This window comes from Myotis nattereri (genome assembly GCF_964212035.1).
Source record: "Myotis nattereri genome assembly, chromosome: 1".
Lineage (NCBI taxonomy): Eukaryota > Metazoa > Chordata > Mammalia > Chiroptera > Vespertilionidae > Myotis > Myotis nattereri.
The window spans coordinates 82,133,949-82,139,948 of record NC_138075.1 but is presented as its reverse complement, the minus strand read 5'-3'; positions in this window follow the sequence as shown (position 1 = coordinate 82,139,948).

The window sequence follows — 6,000 nt, the reverse complement described above, 5'->3', positions numbered from 1 at the left end:
GAACAGAACAGAACTGCCGAGACCAGCCCCAAGTCCCGTGGCCTAAGGCAATGCTTGCAGTGTTTCTGGAGAAAGAAACACTCCTAAGATGCTGGGACAGGGCGATCAGCATCCAGATCGGTCCTCTAACTCCCACCCAGGATCTGTGGTGCTCCCAGCTCCGCCCATCCCCCCCCTCCCACATCCCCTCCCAGGTGAACTGCAGATGGCCCTTCCCATCCTCCGCCCGCCTCAGCTCCAATGGCAGGAAGGGAGGGTGGGGGGTCATGCAGGGAATCTGAGGGCCTCAAGGATGTGCTGTTTGAAGAGCCAGAGACAGTGTCTGTCCACTCAGCGCCCTGGCTGAATGGATGAACACGAAGGCCTCATGAGTGCGTGTTTAGAACTCGGCCCCCTCCCTCCCCTGACTCTGCCACTGCATAATTTGGCTATTTGGGGCATTAATTCTCTCTTCTTTAAAATGAGAACAAGAGCCCAGTGGGCATGGCTCAGTGGTTCAACTTTGACCTATGACTCAGGAGGTCAAGGTTTGATTCCCTGTCAGGGCACATGCCCAGGATGTGGTCTCGATCCCCAGTGTGGGGTGTGCAGGAGGCAGCCGATCCATGATTCTCTCTCATCACTGATGTTTCTATCTCTCTCTCCCTCTTCCTTCCTCTCTGAAATCAATGGAAGATATTTTATATAATAAAAGCCTAATATATAAATTGTCCCCTTGACCAGATTTCGACCAGGAGTTTGACTGCTCACTATGATGTGTGCTGACCACCAGGGGGCAGTGCAGAACATGGCAGGCATTGTCGAAGAGGCACTGGCAGTGGGTGGCAGTGGAAGCACTGCCAGCCCCAGTGGGCTTCCCAGTGAGCAGGGCCGCAGCTGCCAGGACTGCAGAGGCTCACCGTGGGTTCGCATAGGAGCTGGTCTGCCGAGACTGGCTGGGAGAGAGCACACTGCCAGCCTGGCTTCCGTGTGGCGCTGCTGGGCGGCCCAGAGGCCCATGCATCTCCATATGGGGCCTCGGGTGCCATGACTCAGGTGGAGGGGGGGGGGGGTGCATGGAAGACTGGGGGCCCAGGTGCTGCCCAGGGCCCAGAGATCAGCTGGGACCTGCCCTTCCACACCAGATGCTCACACTTCGATTGCTGGCCAGGCCTAGGGACCGCACCTGTGCACGGATTTTGTGCACCAGGACTATAGTTTAAAAATAAATGTTGACTCATGCGAGGAAAATTTTCCAATCAAATTTCTTAATAGTGTTACTCCTTCAGGGATGCTGTGTCATAAATTAAAATTGAAAGTAGGTGTGATCATCATGCTATTGAGAAATCTTAATAGTAAATGGGGTCTTTGTAAAGATACTAGATTTATTATTAAAAGATTGCGACCTAACATAATCAAAGCTGAAATAGTAACAGGATCTGCAGAAGAAGAGGTTGTCCTGATTCTAAGAATTGATTTGTCCCCATCTGACACTGGCCTCCCATTTAAATTAATTTGAAGATAGTTTCCCGTGATGCCAGCATTTGCGATGCCTATTAATTAAATCACAAGGACAAACTCTAGACAGAGTAGGCATATTCCTACCTGAATCCATTTTTGGACATAGTTGTATGTTGCTTTCTCTTGAGTTTAAAGAGCGTGTGACATTAAAGTTAAAGTTGTAAATACTTCATCACAAGGGAAATTAGTCAAGCACTTTGAAAGCGTTTTTACTCTTAATGTGGTGTACAGGGAGATATTAGAATAAGTTTAATCAATTTATCAATCATTATTTTTATCAATGTTGTTTTTATATCATGTTTTTGTTGTTTTGTATCATGTCTTTGTTGTTGTTATATCATTTTGTTATTGTTTATTTATTAATCAATTTATGTATTATTTTCATATACATTTTACTAATTTTCTTTCACCTCTGACACTTGTGTTATAGAGAAAGGATGAATAGTGATATTAAAATATTTTGTATTTTAAAATACTGTATTATATATACTACTACAGGCCAGGTGCACAAAAATTGTGCACTCAGGGGGGAAGGCGGGGTCCCTCAGCCCGAACTGTGCCCTCTCGCAGTCTGGGACCCCTCGGGAGATAACGCCCTGCTAGCTTAGGCCTGCACTCGGGTGGCAGAGGGCAGGCCCAATCCCTAGGTGCAGCCCCTGGTCGGGCTCAGAGCAGGGCCGATTGGGGAGCTGGGACGCCACCCCCTGTCATGCACAGAGCAGGGCTGATCTGGAGGATGCGATGCCACCCTCAGTCACCCACAGGGTAGGGCCGATTGGGAGGTTGCGGGGCCACCCCCTGTCACGCACAGAGCAGGGCCAATCAGGGGGGTGGGGCGCTGCCCCCTGTCATGCACAGAGCAGGGCCCATTAGGGGGGTTGGGGCTCCGTACCCTGTCACGCACAGATCAGGGTTGATCAGGGGGTTGGGAAGCTCCCCCCTGTCATGCACAGAGCAGGGCTGATCAGGGGGTTGAGGATCTCCCCCCTGTCACTCACAGAGTAGGGCCGATAGGGGAGTTGGGGCACCACCAATTGTCACACACAAAGCAGGGCGGATCAGGGGTTGGGGCGTCGCCCTCTATCACCCACAGAGCAGGGCCAATCAGGGGGTTGGGCGCCGCCACTCTCACACTCAGGGCAGGGCTAATGGGGAGGTTATGGCTCTACCCTGTAACACACAGAGCAGGGCCCGTGGGGAGTGGGGGGGTTGGTGCGCCGCACGCTGTCACACACAGAGCAGGCCTGATCAGGGGGTTGGGGCGCCACACCCTGTCACACACAGAGCTGCAGGGCGATCAGGGGGTTGGGGAGCTCACCTGTATCAGGCACAGAGCAGGGCTGATCAGGAGGTTGGGGTGCCTTCCCCTGTCAGGAACAGAGCAGGGTGGATAGGGAGGTTGTGGCCCCGCCCCCTGTCACACACAGAGCCGCAGGGCAATCAGGGGGTTTGGGCACTGCTCCCTGTCACACTGATCCTGGTGCCTGGAGGCCTCACAGCTCCGCTGATCCCGGTGCTGGGAGGCATATTACCCTTTTACTATATAGGATAGAGGCCTGGTGCATGGGTGGGGCTGGCTGGTTTGCCCTGAAGGGTGTCCTGGATCAGGGTGGGGGTCCCCACTGGGGTGCCTGGCCAATCTGGGTGAGGGGATGATGGCTGTTTGCAGCTGGTCACACACCCTTCAGGGTGGGGGTCCCCACTGGGGTGCCTGGCCAGTCTGGGTGAAGGGCTGAGGGCTGTTTTCAGGCTGGTGGGTGACTGAAGCTCCCAACTGCTCCTTTTTTTCTTTTTTAATTTTGGGCCAGCTTTAGCTCTGGCTCCAGCTCTGAGGCCTCTGCTGCTTAAAGCAGGTATCTGGTTTGTTTGGGTTCTATAATTGAAACACTGTATAACTCCAGCTCTGAGATCCCGGCCGGCTGAAAGCAGGTTTCTGGGGTTTTGTTTAGCTTCTATATTTGTTGCAATGTTTCAAACTGCCAGCTCAGAGGCCAGCAAGGCAGGCGGGGAACGTTGGAGTCCTCCGTCACTGAAGCAAGCAAGCCTCATGTTAGTTTCAAGCTTCCTGGCTGCCGGCCGCCATCTTAACTGGCAGTTAATTTGCATATCGCCCTGATTAGCCAATGGGAAGGGTAGCAGTCGTACGCTAATTACCATGTTTCTCTTTTATTAGATAGGATTTTGACATGTAATTTTTGCACTATCGTAATTACCACACGGATCTTTCTTCTAATTAATTTCCTTTCAATGTGCATGAATCCATGCACCAGGCCACTAGTAAAAATATGAAGAGGAAACCTCATTACTTTATGATTTCAAATGTTTAAAGAAATATCTGGGTTGATGCTGATCTTTTTAATAATTATGAAGGAAAAAATCCCTATGTAAAAACTAATAGTAAAAATAAGTTATAGATAGGCTAATAGATCCAAATAGCCTGTTATTTGGATAACCATTTTAAGTACTAAAATATTTCAAAATAATTTTTATCTTATTGACCTGTCCATTTATAAATCATTTTTACCTGTTCCTTACAGCTACTTTCCACACTTAGTCCTGACATCCAATCTTTATACTGAATGTAGTTAAAGTTACTGGATGTAGTTTGCAATTTAAATTGGCTTTTTCTTCTATTAGTCCAAACTTCTAGATTTTTCTGTTTTCATTCTAGAAACCCTTGGTTAGAAGCTAATATTCTTCTTTTATTTTTCCCATTTACTTTAATTTTCTTTGCAAAACAATAACAACCACAACAAAAGCCTAAGGGAAGAAAAGAGAGCATTTGGGTTTAAATTGTCCCTTATTAAAATTTAGAAAAAAAATAATGTGGACCATCAGCTCTCACACAATAAAGGTAGTGAAATAGGGAAATGAAAAAACTTAAACTATAGATGAAAATGAATAAATGTTTTATATCAGTAAACTTTTAATTACTTGAGAAATTTTATTTTTGTTAGTTATAGTACTTTAGACTTTTTAAGCTGAGTTATAATAATGTGTGTATGTGTGTATAAGAGAGAGAGACATTCTGATCTTTTGTTTTTTAAAATACATTTATTGTACCAGGAAATGTGCATTTATCATACACTGCTTTTTGAACTGTACCCATGCATGTACGTGTGTGTGTAATCTGTCTCTGTAATGTCTTTAAAGCCTACTCATATCACTCCCTAAATAGGTCAAATCTGTTAATTCTGTATGCCCACCATGCTCTTCTTAATAATTTAAAAAAAACTATACTTGAATAAATATTTGTGTATTGGCATGTGCTGTTTCTTGCTCTTGACTCCATAATCCATGGTATAGTGACACTTTCTGCTAATCCATGCCTGTCTCACCAAAACATGACAGACTAAATGGTCATACAATGGGAGTAATTTCATGACAAATGAATATAAGGATGAATAAATATACAAATGAATAATATTGTAAGATCCTTGAATATTGTAGTTTTTATCCAGATTCATATTCCTTTCAATTACTACTAGAAATAAAAATATGTACTAAGTAATGAAAAAGGTATCTCCTCCAATAGACCTACAGTTTAGTGAGGAGATAGAATTTAATCAAATGACAAAATGAATATAAAACAACACTGTGATAATAAAAGAGAGGCATATAATACTGTGATAGATGGAGCAATGAGAATGTATATCAGGCTGATTTCCCTAAGTCAAAGAAGATCATGCCAGAATTTTCTGCTGAATTTTAGAACTAGGATCAGGAACACAGTTTGTGTAAGGATGATTTGATATTATTATATCTTTCAGATAACAAGAGTAGGACCTAGGAATGTTTATAAACTTTCCATACATGTGAAAATTCCAAAATGGTGATGGAGTAAGTGAGAGCTACACTGACATACCCCAAGGACCAAACTAGAATTACAACCAAAATACAGAAAAACAGTCCTGAGTAATCAACTGAAGACTAGCTGGAGAGAAAATTGATAACCAAGAATGGAAAGTGGAGACCACATAGAGACTGGTAGGAAGTGCTGAGGTGCAAAAGGGCTGGCTGGGTTCTTACAGACATCAGCTAGTTTTCTGGAGAAATATCTCAGCTGTGGGGGATTCCCACTGAGAATTCTGGGATCTAAACCCCAAGCTGGGATTTCCAGCCCAGAGTACCAGAATTGAGAAAGGTGCCCCCAGAGTACATCTTTCACCAGCAGACTTTTACCACCCAGGCAGCTTTTGCTGGGGTGAAAGCAATTGCCCCACCTTATTAGAAAAACCCTTGCCTTACCCCAGTGGTCAGAAAAATGCAGCTCATGAGCCACATGCGGCTCTTTGGCACCTTGAGTGTGGCTCTTCCTAAGCCTTAGGAGTACCCTAATTACGTTAATAACAATGTACCTACCTATGTAGTTTAAGTTTAAAAAATTTGGCTCTCAGAAGAAATTTCAATCATTGTACTGTTGATATTTGGATCTGTTGACTAATGAGTTTGCCAACTACTGCCTTACCCTATTAGAAAAATCCTTGCCCCACCCTGTGG